Source organism: Ranitomeya variabilis, chromosome 3 (genome assembly GCF_051348905.1).
Source record: "Ranitomeya variabilis isolate aRanVar5 chromosome 3, aRanVar5.hap1, whole genome shotgun sequence".
NCBI lineage: Eukaryota > Metazoa > Chordata > Amphibia > Anura > Dendrobatidae > Ranitomeya > Ranitomeya variabilis.
Window position 1 is genome coordinate 221,112,372 of NC_135234.1, and position 17,513 is coordinate 221,129,884.

At 45.0% G+C, this 17,513-nt stretch overlaps 1 long non-coding RNA gene across 1 annotated transcript in view; it reads left to right on the plus strand.

Moving 5' to 3' along the window:
• LOC143818092 (uncharacterized) overlaps positions 1–17,513 on the plus strand; it is a 52,005-nt gene that overhangs the window by 13,599 nt on the left and 20,893 nt on the right. Inside the window, exon 2 of the long non-coding RNA XR_013224303.1 lies at positions 3,960–4,095. This is a non-coding gene — a long non-coding RNA (uncharacterized LOC143818092). The remainder of the gene's footprint in view (positions 1–3,959; positions 4,096–17,513) is intronic.

Below are 17,513 nucleotides of genomic sequence, written 5' to 3' on the forward strand. Positions count from 1 at the left end.
GCCGCCTGTTTAGCCCTGTTACCAATTTTTAACTGCATTTAGGCTACTTTATTATTTGGGCCTACTAACTGTGTCTGCCACTCATTACAGTTGTCCTCCGCTGAACAAAGCAATGCCGCCTTTTAGTCCTGTTACCAATTTTCAACTGCATTTAGGCTACTTTATTATTTGGGCCTCCTTACTGTGTCTGCCACTCATTACAGTTGACCTCCACTGAACAAAGCAATGCCGCCTGTTTAGTCCTGTTACCAATTTTGAACTGCATTTAGCCTACTTTATTATTTGGGCCTACTAACTGTCTGCCACTTATTACAGTTGTCCTCCACTGAACAAAGCAATGCCGCCTGTTTAGTCCTGTTACCAATTTTGAACTGCATTTAGGCTACTTTATTATTTGGGCCTACTAACTATGTCTGCCCCTCATTACAGTTGTCCTCCGCTGAACAAAGCAATGCCGCCTGTTTAGTCCTGTTACCAATTTTGAACTGCATTTAGGCTACATTATTATTTGGGCCTACTAACTGTGTCTGCCACTCATTACAGTTGTCCTCCGCTGAACAAAGCAATGCCGCCTGTTTATTCCTGTTACCAATTTTGAACTGCATTTAGGCTAATTTATTATTTGGGCCTACTAACTGTGTCTGCCCCTCATTACAGTTGTCCTCCGCTGAACAAAGCAATGCCGCCTGTTTAGTCCTGTTACCAATTTTGAACTGCATTTAGGCTACATTATTTGGGCCTACTAACTGTGTCTGCCACTCATTACAGTTGTCCTCCGCTGAACAAAGCAATGCTGCCTGTTTAGTCCTGTTACCAATTTTTAACTGCATTTAGGCTACTTTATTATTTGGGCCTACTAACTGTGTCTGCCACTCATTACAGTTGTCCTCCGCTGAATAAAGCAATGCCGCCTGTTTAGCCCTGTTACCAATTTTTAACTGCATTTAGGCTACTTTATTATTTGGGCCTACTAACTGTGTCTGCCACTCATTACAGTTGTCCTCCGCTGAACAAAGCAATGCCGCCTTTTAGTCCTGTTACCAATTTTCAACTGCATTTAGGCTACTTTATTATTTGGGCCTCCTTACTGTGTCTGCCACTCATTACAGTTGACCTCCACTGAACAAAGCAATGCCGCATGTTTAGTCCTGTTACCAATTTTGAACTGCATTTAGCCTACTTTATTATTTGGGCCTACTAACTGTCTGCCACTTATTACAGTTGTCCTCCACTGAACAAAGCAATGCCGCCTGTTTAGTCCTGTTACCAATTTTGAACTGCATTTAGGCTACTTTATTATTTGGGCCTACTAACTGTGTCTGCCACTCATTACAGTTGTCTTCCGCTGAACAAAGCAATGCCGCCTGTTTAGTCCTGTTACCAATTTTGAACTGCATTTAGCCTACTTTATTATTTAGGCCTACTAACTGTGTCTGCCACTTATTACATTTGTCCTCCGCTGAACAAAGCAATGCCGCCTGTTTAGTCCTGTTACCAATTTTGAACTGCATTTAGGCTACTTTATTATTTGGGCCTACTAACTGTGTCTGCCACTCATTACAGTTGTCCTCCACTGAACAAAGCAATGCCGCCTGTTTAGTCCTGTTACCAATTTTCATCTGCATTTAGCCTACTTTATTATTTGGGCCTACTAACTGTGTCTGCCACTCATTACTGTTGTCCTCCGCTGAACAAAGCAATGCCGCCTGTTTAGTCCTGTTACCAATTTTGAACTGCATTTAGCCTACTTTATTATTTGGGCCTACTAACTGTGTCTGCCACTCATTACAGTTGTCCTCCGCTGAACAAAGCAATGCCGCCTGTTTAGTCCTGTTACCAATTTTGAACTGCATTTAGGCTACTTTATTATTTGGGCCTACTAACTGTGTCTGCCACTCATTACAGTTGTCTTCCGCTGAACAAAGCAATGCCGCCTGTTTAGTCCTGTTACCAATTTTGAACTGCATTTAGCCTACTTTATTATTTAGGCCTACTAACTGTGTCTGCCACTCATTACATTTGTCCTCCGCTGAACAAAGCAATGCCGCCTATTTAGTCCTGTTACCAATTTTGAACTGCATTTAGGCTACTTTATTATTTGGGCCTACTAACTGTGTCTGCCACTCATTACAGTTGTCCTCCGCTGAACAAAGCAATGCCGCCTGTTTAGTCCTGTTACCAATTTTCAACTGCATTTAGCCTACTTTATTATTTGGGCCTAGTAACTGTGTCTGCCACTCATTACAGTTGTCTTCCACTGAACAAAGCAATGCTGCCTGTTTAGTACTGTTACAAATTTTGAACTGCATTTAGCCTACTTTATTATTTGGGCCTACTAACTGTGTCTGCCACTCATTACAGTTGTCCTCTGCTGAGCAAAGCAATGCCGCCTGTTTAGTCCTGTTACCATATTTGAACTGCATTTAGCCCACTTTATTATTTGGGCCTATATCTGTGTTTCCTCCTCATCCTGCCCATTGCCCAGCCACTGCTAGATGAGTCTGCTGGTACATTGACCCAGACCACTACATTCCCCTTGCACTCTACACAGCCAGAATCTGACCCTGCTGAAAGTCAGGTTCCCCTTTCCGCATACTATACCACCTTACACGGGGACAAAGAGGAAGGTGCAGATGAAAGTGCAGGTTCCTTCATCAGGTGGGGGGAGCATACTCGTTGGCGACGTCACTGGGACAGGGCCCCTCATAGTATGCAAAAGTGTCTCTGCCGGTGGGAGGCGCCACCCGCTGTCAAACACCGCCGTACTATAAGGGGCACTGTGCCATGGCCAATGCCAACGAGTGGGCCCCCCTGCTTGCTCAGGATCACAGCACTTGCAAAGTTGAAATACTTACCTCTCCCTGCTCCACCGCCGTGACATATTCCGCGTTTCCTGGGCCCACGAAAATCTTGAGCCAGCTCTACCCCCCCACAACTTTAGCCAAATGACGCCCAGTTTTCAATGCCTAACTATTATTATAAAGTAAATTAAGATTGACAAGCTTCAGTAATAAGAATTTATGTTTTTGGCATTAAAATGGGCACTGTAGGTGTTTTCCTGTCCTCCACTCACTGCCGACTTTGATTCCCCATTGACTTGCATTGGGTTTCGTGTTTCAGTCGGCCCCCGACTTTTCGCAATAATCGGCCGATTTCACCAGACCCGACTTTTGACAAAGTCGGGTTTCGCGAAACCCGACTCGATCCGAAAAAAGTAAAAGTCGCTCAACTCTATTCAGTATGTTATGGTATTCATTATGCAAACTAGGGGGCGGGTTACTGAGGGATCAGTGACCTGTCAGCAGTTTATGAATATCTAATCAGAGCACCATATACATGAACCCCGCCTTAGGGCACGAGAATCTCATTAACACAAAACTAAAGATAAAGATTAATAATCAGCCACAAGATGGATTTCATCAGCCAAGGTATCATTTTATTCAGTATAACGGCGCCAACCTGACACTGTGTTAGTTACTTTGCACAACCCTGCTGACAGGTTCCCTTGAAATAAAAAAATCCAGTGAAAGGTCCTCTTTGAGCAAAAACAAAATAAATAGATGCTGCTTAGTGTTAAGTGAGCGCCCTCAGTTATAGGCCGGAGTCACACTAGCGTAGAATACGGACGAGTGCTATGCGAGAAAATATTGCATAGCCCTCGGACCAGTGTTAATCTATTGGGAAGGTCACATCCCCTTTTTTTTCCTCTGGCGTATTCTACGTGCGAGTGAAATCGCAGCATGCTGCGATTTTACGCGTATATCGGCGGAGTCTCGCCAATGAAAATCTTTGGGTGCGAGAAGTGGCAGGACCATCAGAGGCAGGAAATTGCCTCATCCATTATCAGGAAGCTTTGGCATGCAAATTTTCCTGGCAACCTCTACAAAAAGCCTGGAACACGCCTTCACGGAGTTCAGCCACACGGCCAGACACATTAACGTGGAAATGTTTTGTTGCAGGAGAGGCCAGAACTTTGGGACCAATGTGACGCACATTATTCGGACCGCACACGAAAGGATGCAGCATGGAAGCTAATATGCAGCCACATGTTCACCAATTATGGGGAAAGACCTCGTGAGATGCTGCAGGAAATTAGTAAGTACAATCATAAAAACATAAAAAAAACAGACAAATAAATCAACAAATGACCATAACATCATCATATGTGATGTTGTTGGTAATATCCTGCATATTTCGCACTTTACAATTGCCAAGTAGCATGCCACATTACACTGTAACCTACATTTGGCAATACAAACACTGTGATCAAAATTTAAATCATTTATGGTGTTACTTTGCAGTGTCTGATGTAACTAGACGTTGGCGCACCTGCCGTGACCAGTACCACCGTGAGCTCCAGCAGTGGGCCAGGAGTGGTGCTGAAGGCACACAAAAAAGAAAATACATATATTATGACCGATTACATTTTCTGGCACTCGTTATGGATTTATGTCCATAAGTGCATGCCTGACCGCACATTTTCCAAATGGCCTTACGGCCCTATCTTACCATATTTTCTGGCGTATAAGACAACCTTTTAACCCCTGAAACTCTTCTTAAAAGTCAAGGGTCGTCTTATATGCCGGGTGTCGTCTTATAAGGTGGGTGCGGACCAATGTGCATATGATGGGGGGAAGTGGTCATGATGATGAAGAGAGGGGGCATCTCACAGGGAAAGTGTAAGCAGAGTATCCCCCTATTACCTAATTGTGGCAGCAATGCTCTCTGCGGGTCTCTATGCTGGGGCGGCGGCTGCTCCTCTTTGTGCAGCGTGGGGGCTCTGTACTGGGGGGTGGCGGCTATTTGTGCAGCGTCGGGGCTCCGCCGGCATTTCCTCAAAGCCCGGAGGCCCCGGCAGCTCCATTGCTGCGATGCGGTGGCCTTCGGGAAATTGGCTGCTGGGGGTGGCGCATGCTCAGATTCAGATCTCATCCTGACCGTGATCATGACTTCACAAAGGTCCTTCTTGCAATGCATCCCTGGGAACGAAAGCTGCCGAGTGCACCGCTGAGAGCCGGGAGAACTCCGTGGGCCATCGGAAGGTAAGTATATCCCTATTTTTTATTTCTATTCTTTTTTTTTACATGAATATGGATACCAGGGCCTGAAGGAGAGTCTCCTCTCCTCCAGACCCTGGGAACCATCCGGGGCCACTCCCTGCACCATATGCGGCGACCTCAGAGCTCCACACACGCTGAATAAGACGACACCCGACATATGAGATGACCCCCGACTTATACGGGAGTATATCCCAAACTCTATATTTTAAATGGAAAAGTTGGGGGTCGTCTTATACTCCCAGTCATCTTATACGCCAGAAAATACGGTAGTAAACACATCACGCACTTTAAGTGCAGAGGGCTGACGAAGTGGATGATGTACATGTGTAGTAGCCATGCCATTATTTCCATCCGCACCATCATCGCCATCATTTGCTGTACAGTCATGGATTCTGATGAAGTTGTGAAGTATCACACATGCTTTAATAACCACATTCACACTTCCTTCACTAAGTTGAATGGCTGACTGCAGGACCTGCCAATTGGCACTGAGAATGCCATACGCACACTCCACCAATAGTCGTGTGTGGGATAGGCAGAAATGAAACACTCTGCGCCGGTGGTCCAGAGCTGTACGTGGATAGGTCCTCATGATGTTACGGTTCAATTGAAAGGCCTCATCAGCAACCATAACAAGAGGCACCGCTTCCATGGTAAACCCTGGTAGCTGACTTGGGGGTGGGAGGTCCAAGTCATTACTGTGCAGCCGCCGACCCATTATGTAAGAATTAAAGACTCTGGAGTCTCCAGTTCTTCCATAGTCCCCAATATCTACAATTATACAGTAAACCTGTATGTGCTGTCAACCAGGGCCAACAACACTACAGAAAAAAATTGTTTATAATTGTAATATTGGGACCCTGAGTTTGGCAGCTTACGAACACAAATGTGCTTCCCATCCAGGGCTCCAATGCAGTTTGGAAACTGGCCCATTTCCTCAAAACCAGGGGCTATCCGCATCCAGTCTTCTTTTTTGGGCTCAGTCATTAATGATTGATGCAGTTGGGACCATATTTCAGAGGAAGTAGAACGGACAATGCCTGAGATGGTGGACTTCCCAATTAAGAACTCAACATGTAGAGCCGCATAGGAGAGCCCGGTGGATAGGAATCTGTTAAAAAAAAAGATTAAAGGACATATCTATGCATCATGTTAACAGTTTAGGACATCATAAAAGTTATGGACAGTGCAAACTAAGCCCTGGCTCAGCAAGTGTCAACAGTGTTAAATGGCTACGGAGCAGATCTAAATTACAAACAACAGGGAATGTGAACAGCAAAATGTACTAAACAAATTAAATTTGAACCAAAGATACAAACCATTAAAACAAAAGGAAGGGAACAGTGTATTTAGGTAAAATGCAGAAAAAACATAAGCAACATAGAGGATGAATACATACCGTAATGTAAGTAAAAGGCGCGCCTCTGCAGAAATACACTTGCGCATCTTGGTGTCCTTGAATGTGATCCCAGGGTGCACAGTCTCAAGAAGAAGGTCAAATTTTGGCACAGTCATCCGACAATACTGGTCGAACTTGTCAGTATGGCTGCATAGTGAAGCATACAGACGGTGGAAATGCCCTTTAGTCAGCCGTCACCTCAGAAGCGGATGGACCCACATTCTTTTCCGCCTCCTTGGATCCACAATCACTACGTAAGGCTCCCTAAAACGTTGGGACAAAACCCAGTGGAAAATTACACACTCAGTTGTCTTTAAGGTAAGCCTCTCTGGCTTACGGATGCCATATGGATGTCATACGGATACATAGGTGCAAGGAAATTGCATCATCGCATGACAAACGGATTACACATGGATGACCATATGGAGAACACTCGTGTGACTCTCGGCCTAGTGAATCGGACCGATTTTTTATACGATAAGTGTGACGCCGGACATAGGGTTATTCGAGCATGCTTGGGTGTTATGGAGCATTATGTTTGAGTCCCCACAGCTGCATGATTCATGGCTTTTAGACAACCACAATACATGCGGGCATTGCATAACAAACAGGCAATGCCCACATGTGTTGCACGCTAGTCATGCAACCATGGGGACTCGCACATATTACTTGAGCCCTTCGATACTCTCATAACACCCGAGCATGCTCGGATGTTATATCTGAGCTCGCTCGCTCAACACTAATGCTGCTTAAACACAGTCCACTAACATTTAGCAACTATATCGTAGCTAGTATGGCTCGTGCAGATAACACTTTTTGCTTAATGCAGGCAATGTGGTAAAATAACAAAATTAATCTAAACTCATTTGATATATCCCTTGAGAATTTATTGCTGCCACCTTGTGTCCCAAAATGTTTTTTTTTGTGCTTGGTTGCAGAATCAACGCGACTATCTAAAAATATAGCCTGTGAAGACAATCACTGGACTTTCTGGTGTATGTGGCACAAGACTGGTAAAGTCAGTGACTGGCTGCAGTGGTAACATATGCAGAAAGGCACTTTATTGTTGCAGCCAAGTAAAGAAAGACCTTTTTGGGAGCACTGTAGTGGTGACAATAAAGCAACAAGGGATGTAAAGGGTTATTTTTGCATTCCATTACATTGTAACCTTCTGCCCCAATTTAAGACTCACTTGCAGCTGGATGTGTTCTGTATCTTCCAAGAAAAAAAATGAGCAAAAACTGATAAGCCGAAAAAGAGATTCCCTCATCCCAAGAGTGCAGAAAAATAACACTTTATAGAAATCCTGTAAGCCCGAAAGTTTTTAAACCTTCCTTGAACAGGCTCCAGTGAGTGGAGAAGCTGACTTTTCTGTATACCTAGAAAATTTAAAGACAATTATCAAGATGTCTCTTTCTCCATAATAAATATTGGAAGTCATCTTCCTATTGTTGAGGTAAGGATTCCCTTTACAGACCTCTGTATTTCACTTTGATTAGTCTTGTTTCCAGGGCTAAGATCAACACTAACAGCTATTATGGCCACCAATTGTGGTGCCTATTGAGGTTCTCACTTACCTTTGTTACATAGAGGTTAATATAGAAAGGTGCCTGACCTTGTGGAAAACCTGTCCAGGATAGGTGATGTTTAGGTAACAATCTTGGATGAGTGTAATTCTGGCAGAGACTATTAAATACGAAACCAGAAAGCTACATCAAATGCCATAGTCCGGGGGTAAGCCTGAAGAATAATTAAGAAGAATCTTAGCCACTAGATTCTTTTCCATAAGATAGCCAAGTTGTAGGGAAAAAACATGACATTAGGGTATCCGTGAGTCAAAAGTAGCTTAGATGTTGGTTAACCTACTCACCATCCATCCACCATACCCACCTCTTTCACCGAACTCTTGCCCAAATACCTGATGCGGTGACCATTGCCAAATAAAAACTTTATACTGAAACTGGATTAAATGGCCACAGCAGCCTTTTATTAACATTTAATAAAACGATTTAACAATAAAGTCCAAAAGAGGGGGTGTGGTCAGTGTGGTCCTCGAAGCCCCAAAACCTAATCTTAAGTATCCACAGCCCACCGTGGCCCCAGGTCAAGTCTTACCCCCAGCCGCTATGCACCAGCTCAGGGGCAGATGATAAACAACCTGTCCGAACCACTAAACAATTGACGGGTCCCTTGATTAACCCTTCCATAGGATTGAACAGACCCCGTCCAACCAAAATTCCTTAGGGGAGTCCAGGACCTCGTGAGATCCCCCCTACCAATCCACCATTTCCATTTCCACCAACTTCGAGGACCTTCCCCCCCACGCCACCAACATGAATGTTCTGACCACTTAAACAGTCATGTCCCCCCACACTTTCAAAGCTGTCTCGATACCTTCCTGTATGGCCAAGCACCACATATCCGTGCCCACTGCGTTTAAATGGATGCCATCTGCTCTCCAATAACTTCCTTCACCGGATTCCAAATCCACGTGCCTAACTACCACCGCGCCATTCCTTCCCATAAAATGAGAGACTGCTTTATTCAACGTAATCCTCGCTTTATTAACCCCCGCCACTGATCTTGCTCCTCGCCATACCTTCCTCGGGATAATATCGGACCAAACTACCACCACTTTTAGAAACATCGCCCACAGCTTTAGCATGTCAAACTTAATGTCTTTTATCAACTCTCTGCAAGGCCTCTTACCCAGATCATTCCCTCCTAAATGTATTACAACTATATCAGGAACACGGTCCAACCGGACGAAACGATGAAATTCAGACAAAAACTGACCCCAAACCATCCCACTTTTACCAATCCACCGTAGGGTTGCCGATTCCTGAGGAAAGCCCAATTGACGCCCCGACGGGCGCACCGCAGCCCTCAATGCTGCCCAGAAGACAAATGAGTGTCCCATAATCCAAATTAACCGATGATGATGATCTGCAACAGAAAAAGGAGGGGAGACAAACATCTCAGATCAGGTTTGGCCGAATATAAGACCGAAATCTCTCGGATTCCCAGCGACCAATTTTCTTTATCACATCCTCATGCAAACCCAATTTAGCATCTTCCATTGCTGCCCCAATCCTGAACGAATGACCATTATATTCCGTGGCTGGTAAACCCCCTTTCTCCAAACAACGTCTAAAAACAGCTATAAATTGGAACTGGGACAAAAAGGAGCCGTCAGCATGAACCAACAACGGTTCCTTTAAGGACGCCCCGTGTTGCATAAAATTCCTCAAACAAAACACCGGACACAAGGGAGAACCCCGAACCTCAAACAGTACAACTTTACAACCTCTCCCATTCACGTCTGTTTTTTGAGGAGCGAAGGAACACCACCACCCTATCATCATAGATGTCCACATCTTCCCTCAGCAAGCCCCCACTCATAAATCTGGATGGGCTAATAAGTTCCCCTAGGCGGAACGCGCCAAAAAACGCCAAAGAAAACGCGGCACTAAGCAAATCAATTTCCCATGCAGAAGAGCATATGACCGATAATTTTCTTCCAGTTACCAGCAACCCTTCATATGAAACAGGCCGCCTGCCGTCAACTGACTTCCTCCCTCTCTGCATACCTCTTACCACTTGCCGCACCAAAAATGATTTGGTTTCATCCGTCACTTCTCTGACTTTAAAGCCAAATGATAACCCCACCACAAACTTACCCAGTTTGGACACTGACCAGCCTGACTCCCAGCCATGACCCAACAACAACAACAACAATTTACTCTTGTCCTCAATCTCAGTGCTGATTGATGCCCTCCAAGCCTCCCAAATATTCCATGCTTGGCTGTACTGCCTCCAAGACCTGTCTGCCAATGACCTAGAAAAAAGATGCCTCACGGCCCGCAAGGCAGGTTCCATAATTCCGCTGGACACTCCGTGCCCTGCGAGTCCGACTCCGAGCGACGCTCCCACTGTGAACAAAAAAGAGAATCAGCAACAGAGTTAAAAGAGCCGAAACCAACTTCCGCTACAATCCATAAATTAAATTTCAAACCTACAAACACCAAGTGCTGCAGTACTTTCACGACTGCCGGTGATGCCGACGATAGAGTATTTATCGCCACCACTGCACCTGCATTTTCACAAAGAAAACAGATTTTTCTGTTTTGAACCATCTCCCCCCACCGAGCCAGCGCTACCACCCTGGGGAACAACTGAAGCAAAGTGCGGTTTCACACCAAACCCGAATCACTCCATGACTGAGGCCACATCGACACCATCGAGTCGCCACGAAAATACAGACTGAAACCGCTGCTTTCATCTACAGTCATGGCCAAAAGTATTCACACCTCTGCAATTCTGTCAGATAATACTCAGTTTCTTCTTGAAAATGATTGCAAATGCAGCGCCCCAGAGACCTGGTCGTTGCAGTAACATCGCTCCGCCGCTAAGGGGAGTGATGGTACGTCTGATGGCACTGAAGGAGTTCACCTGACCAGGTATCACAGACACCAATACACTTCATAGTCTGGCCTCCAGGGGGAGCAAAGGGCACTATGTATCAGGCCACTCCTCACAGTCTGGTAAAACTGGGGGTTAGATAGAAAGTTAGACAGAAAGCTGACTGGGTTGGAACCAGGCAACATCCTGTGGCAGAGGGGAAGATTCAAGGGGGTCCCTGTCAGGGGTGGGATCCTGACAGAGGCCTAGCGAACAGAAAGAACGTTACGGGACCGCGCCTGCACTTCATCGCAGCGGTACCCCAAGAAAGGACAAGAAGCGAGGTTTATTGTGAAGAGTGAGAAATGAGATCAAAGCAACAAGGAGAAAACACCAGTAGGAGTCATGCTGTAAGATCGAGGCAACATCCTACTGAGGCGTGTAGCCGGTGGCCGGAAACGCGAGGAAGTACTGGCTTCAAGCCTTACTTCAAACCAACGGCAGGACAGTCAGTTATAGGCGGGCTGTCTCACCTAAATCACCTAAGCAGACATAGGGGGCAACAGTGGGAGAGGGGCGACTCTAGAGTCCCGGAAGAACTCCAGGCCTACCCGTCATACGGGTGCGTCCTAGCCATATCATCTGGGGGACGGAGAAGAACATCAGAATCAGTTGTGAGGAAACATCAGAAACAGACACAACAGTTGTGAGGACTATCCCGTGGTGCTCAGCAGGGAAGGACTACAACACACAAGCGCTAGAAGGAAGGCACAGATTTCCACCTGCAAAGGGAGCTCTGGAGGTGCCATCGGACCGGCCGGTCTCAGACAGCCCTGTTAACCATACTCTGGATTGAGGATCCTGAAGCCTTCAGTAAAGAGGTAAAAAGACTGCAACCCTGTGTCCTCGTTATTCATCGTACCCTGCACCACACATCATCACTTTCAACTTTTACTGGACGCCCCTTAGCAGGGTCACAGACCGGGTCTAGCCACCGTGACAATCCCAGAACCGAGACAGAGAGGCCCGGTACCGGGTACCCCACGGCCATGTGACAGTGGGGGCGCTCCACAAACACAAATTCTTTGGTATTATTATCTTTATTTAATTTGTCTTAAATGAAAAAACACAAAAGAGAATGAAGCAAAAAGCGAAACATTGATCATTTCACACAAAACTCCAAAAATGGGCCTGACAAAAGTATTGGCACCCTCAGCCTAATACTTGGTTGCACAACCTTTAGCCAAAATAACTGCGACGAACCGCTTCCGGTAACCATCAATGAGTTTCTTACAATGCTCTGCTGGAATTTTAGACCATTCTTCTTTGGCAAACTGCTCAAGGTCCCTGATATTTGAAGGGTGCCTTCTCCAAACTGCCATTTTTAGATCTCTCCACAGGTGTTCTATGGGATTCAGGTCTGGACTCATTGTTGGCCACTTTAGAAGCCTCCAGTGCTTTCTCTCAAACCATGTTCTAGTGCTTTTTGAAGTGTGTTTTGGGTCATTGTCCTGCTGGAAGACCCATGACCTCTGAGGGAGACCCAGCTTTCTCACACTGGGCCCTACATTATGCTGCAAAATTTGTTGGTAGTCTTCAGACTTCATAATGCCATGCACACGGTCAAGCAGTCCAGTGCCAGAGGCAGCAAAGCAACCCCAAAACATCAGGGAACCTCCGCCATGTTTGACTGTAGGGACCGTGTTCTTTTCTTTGAATGCCTCTTTTTTTCTCCAGTAAACTCTATGTTGATGCCTTTGCCCAAAAAGCTCTACTTTTGTCTCATCTGACCAGAGAACATTCTTCCAAAACGTTTTAGGCTTTTTCAGGTAAGTTTTGGCAAACTCCAGCCTGGCTTTTTTATGTCTCGGGGTAAGAAGTGGGATCTTCATGGGTTTCCTAACATACAGTCCCTTTTCATTCAGACGCCGACGGATAGTAAGGGTTGACACTGTTGTACCCTCAGACTGCAGGGCAGCTTGAACTTGTTTGGATGTTAGTCGAGGTTCTTTATCCAACATCCGCAGAATCTTGCGTTGAAATCTCTGGTCATTTTTTCTTTTCCGTCCACATCTAGGGAGGTTAGCCACAGTGCCATGGGCTTTAAACTTCTCGATGACACTGCGCACGGTAGACACAGGAACATTCAGGTCTTTGGATATGGACTTGTAGCCTTGAGATTGCTCATGCTTCCTCACAATTTGGTTTCTCAAGTCTTCAGACAGTTCTTTGGTCTTCTTTCTTTTCTCCATGCTCAATGTGGTACACACAAGGACACAGGACAGAGCTTGAGTCAACTTTAATCCATGTCAACTGGCTGCAAGTGTGATTTAGTTATTGCCAACACCTGTTAGGTGCCACAGGTAAGTTACAGGTGCTGTTAATTACACAAATTAGAGAAGCACCACATGATTTTTCGAACAGTGCCAATACTTTTGTCCACCCCCTTTTTTATGTTTGGTGTGGAATTATATCCAATTTGGCTTTAGAACAATTCTTTTTGTGTTTTTTTCATTTAAGACAAATTAAATGAAGATAATAATACCAAAGAATTTGTGTTTGCAATCATTTTCAGGAAGAAACTGAGTATTATCTGACAGAATTGCAGGGGTGTGAATACTTTTGGCCATGACTGTACCTTGATGAACAAACCCAAAACGTCAGCATCCACAACTGGGCGAATCCAAATTGAACGACCATTATAATTCTCCAAAAACCGTTCCCACACTTTCAAATCATCTCTCATCTCCTTTTTTAATCTGATAAAATGGAGAGGGGATTTTACCCCTGACGTCGCCAACGATAGCCGCCGACAAAAAACATGACCCATTGGCAAAATCCTGCATGCAAAATTCAGTTTGCCTAATAAGGACTGTACCTCTTTCAAAGTTAATTTACGTGCACTCGCTGCTCTCGCTACCTCAGCCTTCAAAGCCGTCACTTTTTCTTCTGGCAATCTGCACTCCATAGCCAATGTATCGATCTCGATCCCTAAAAAACTGAGTGAAACAACCGTCTTGTCAGCCGCTAAAGGAATCCCAAATTTTTGAGCCATTCTCTCCATGGTATGCAATAAAATTGAACAGTCGGCTGCCTGTGCTGGAACAATAAATAAGAAGTCGTCGAGATAATGGATACAGGAGTTTAAACAAGAAACATCCTTAACCACCCATTCTAAAAACGTACTAAAAGTTTCAAAGTATGCACACCATAGCGAACAACCCATCGGAAGACAACGATCCACAAAGTATCCTTTATCCCAAAAACAACCTAACAAATGCATGCTCTCTTGGTGCACTGGTAATAAATGAAATGCTGCTTCAATATCTGTTTTTGCTAGCAGTGCCCCTTTTCCACATAATCTCACCCAGTCTACAGCCGCATCAAATATAGTTTATATAAAACCGAACACAACTGAGGATCAATCCCGTCATTCACTGGAACCTTTTGGGAATAATAAATGATGAATAAGTCTAAATTTATTTGGCTCTTTTTTCGGAACTACCCCAAGTGGCGATACTCTCTGAAAGGTTACTGAAAGGGGACGATTCGAAGGGACCGGCCATCCTGCCCAAGGTGACCTCCTTTTTCAACTTTTCTGAGACCACGTCTGGAAACTGCAAAGCCGATTTAAATTCTTTTTTGACAACCTAATCTCTTTTTCAATAAATGGGATCCTACACTGTCTTCCAAATTATTATGCAAATAATATTTCCTCATATTTTCTCTAAATTACCTATCTGAATTGCAGTCATTGTTATTTTCCAGTCATCTACTATTCTAGTATAATTGCAATGTTTTGGAACAAACTGCCTATGAAAACAGTATCTTTTTAAAAAAAAATAAACACTCAAAATGCATGTTCCAAATTATTATGCACAGCAGAGTTTTCAACCTTTTTTATTTTATTTTGAACAAAAAAATGGTCAATTGTGAAGTTATAAGCATTATCAGCTTATTACAAAATGAAATCAAACAGTTTTCAAGTGAAAACTTTATTCTAGGTGATGTTACATTTGCACATAGGACCCCTTGTTCGAAAGAAGCTTCTGAACTCTCTCGTCCATTGAATTTGTCAGTTTGTGGATGGTTTCTGCTTCAATTGTTTTGCATGTGGACAGAATACCCTCCCAGAGCTGTTGCTTAGATGTGAACTGCCTCCCGCCATCATAGACACTCCTTTTGATGATGCTCCAGAGGTTCTCAATGGGGTTGAGGTCAGGGGAAGATGGTGGCCACACCATAAGTTTGTCCTATTTTATGCTCATAGCAGCCAGAGATGCAGATGTGTTTTTAGCAGCATGAGACGGTGCATTATCATGCATGAAAATGATCTTGCTGCGGAAAGCACGGTTCTTCCTCTTGAACCATGGCAGGGAGTGTTTTTAGAAACTCCACATAGATTATAGAGTTCATCTTTACCCCTTCAGGGATCATAAAGGGGCCGACAATCTCTCTCCCCATGATTCCAGCCCAAAACATTACTCCACCTCCTCCTTGTTGGCGCCTTAGCCGTGTTTTCATGGGGTGTCCATCAACCAGCCATCCTCCACTCCATCCATCTGGACCATCGAGCGTTGCACAGCACTCATCGGTGAACAAAACAGTTTGGAAGTCAGTCTTCATGTATTGTTTGGCCCACTGGAGCTGTTTCTGCTTGTGTGCAGTGGATAGAGGTGGTCGACATGATCGCTTACGCACCTCTGAAGGACCCTGCATCTTGTTGTTCTGGGGACGTTGGAGGCACCAGCAGTTTCAAAAACTTGTCTGCTGCTATGACCAGGCATTTTTGCAGCTGCTCTTTTAACCTTACGCAATTGCCTGTTGGAAAGAGTCCTCAATTTTTCCTTATCAGCACGCACACGTGTGTGCTGGGAATCAGCTACATACTTCTTGATTGTGCGATGATCACGATGAAGTGTCTTGGCAATGTTGATTGTAGTCATGCCTTGACCTAAATACTCCACAATTTGTTGCTTCTCAGCAGCCGACACATCCTTTTTCTTTCCCATTTTGGCCAAAAATGTAGGCTGCTTAATAATGTGGAACAGCCTTCTTAAGTAGTCTTGCCTTTATTTGGACACACCTGCCAAACTAATTTGCACAGGTATCTGCAATTGCTTTCAGTGATATAAAGAGCCCTGACACACATCACCGTCAATGAGTTTAAATGACTAACAAAAAATTCTAACCTTATCACTCCTAAACTCTTTGTGCATAATAATTTGGAACACAGTGTAAAACCTTCCCTAAAACCATCTCTCAACAACAATGCCGCCGCTACGTCAGGGTACCTATTTAGATAAGCTTCCATCTCTTCCAGTCGAACTGGAGTCACCCCTTCTTTCAATTGCATCACTTCCTTTCTGCCTGCTTCCCCGAAAACATTTTGCGGCTCCGTGCATTCCCCCACAAGATGAGCATTCGTGCCTAAACTTACATTTTCCCCAGAATCTACAGTTTCCTTCATTAAAGGAGAAACACAGTCCTTTTTGCATAGCCACTGAGTGTCCTGACTGCCCTGAACCCCCAGTGCCCCCCTGAAAAGGCTGACCCGACCTAGAAGGAATCATCACCTTCATCCATAATGCAATATCCTTGTGGTCCCATCTAATACTAGGTCGAACTGCTTTACGCTGGCGAAACTGTTCATCGTATCTTAACCAGCCTTGTCCCCCATAGACCCTATACGCCTCACCTATTGCACCCATGTAACAAAATAGGCCTGAACAATTCTCTGGTGCCTTCTCCCCAATTACACTTGCCAAAATGGCGAATGCTTGTACCAAGAAAGTTCTAGGGATTAACCGGTACCTCCTCCTTTCTTCGTCCTGTTTTTTAGTATCCTCCTTCCTAACCTTATCCAAGTTGAAATGTTCTAACGGCAACAGAGAAAAAATCTCTATATATTCCCCTTTCCATATCTTGTCTCTCACCTTGCTTTTTAAGTGAGCCCCCAAAGGGCCTTCGAAACATACATATACCTCTCCTTTCGCCGCATCATCCAGGTGCACCGTGTCATCCTTCTCTTTCTCATCACCCGCCCCTGTGCTAACACTAGTACTAGCCGAGTCATCCATAACTGTGTTGCCTCCAGAAGCCCTACACCCCCCTGTTACGGACTGAGTACTACTAGCATCAGCAACCACTGTATTTGAATTCCCCCATTGTCAGCAAAACCTCTAGTGCCTAATACGGAATTCCCATCCCCCAACCAAGCTGCCGATGGAGATGCTCCTCTCACACCTCCTCCAGACCCCTGTAAAAAGGCTAAATCCCTAAGCCCGTGTAACAATAAACACATGCCCCCACTCACCCCACCAGACAATAACTCCCGCCCCGTATTCTCAATAAGCGGTAAGCAGGGATTAAGAGGAAAATTAGGCTCACTCTCACCTGGCTGCCTGGGTGCTGTGACCCCACCAGCAGTAGATCCTGCATCCTGATGAAAACATCCTGTAGCACTCATAGATAGATCCTCTGCTCCCTTTGTAGCCACTGGGTCGACCTGTAGGCTCGGCTGCTGGACATTTTCAGCTGGTGCTGTAGCTGCCAGGCCAGGGACCCCTGAGGCTGATGCTATGCTGTAAGTGACTCCTGTCATGTTTTGTGCTGCCACACATGAGCTTCCCTGCGCTTGTGCAGGGAATGCA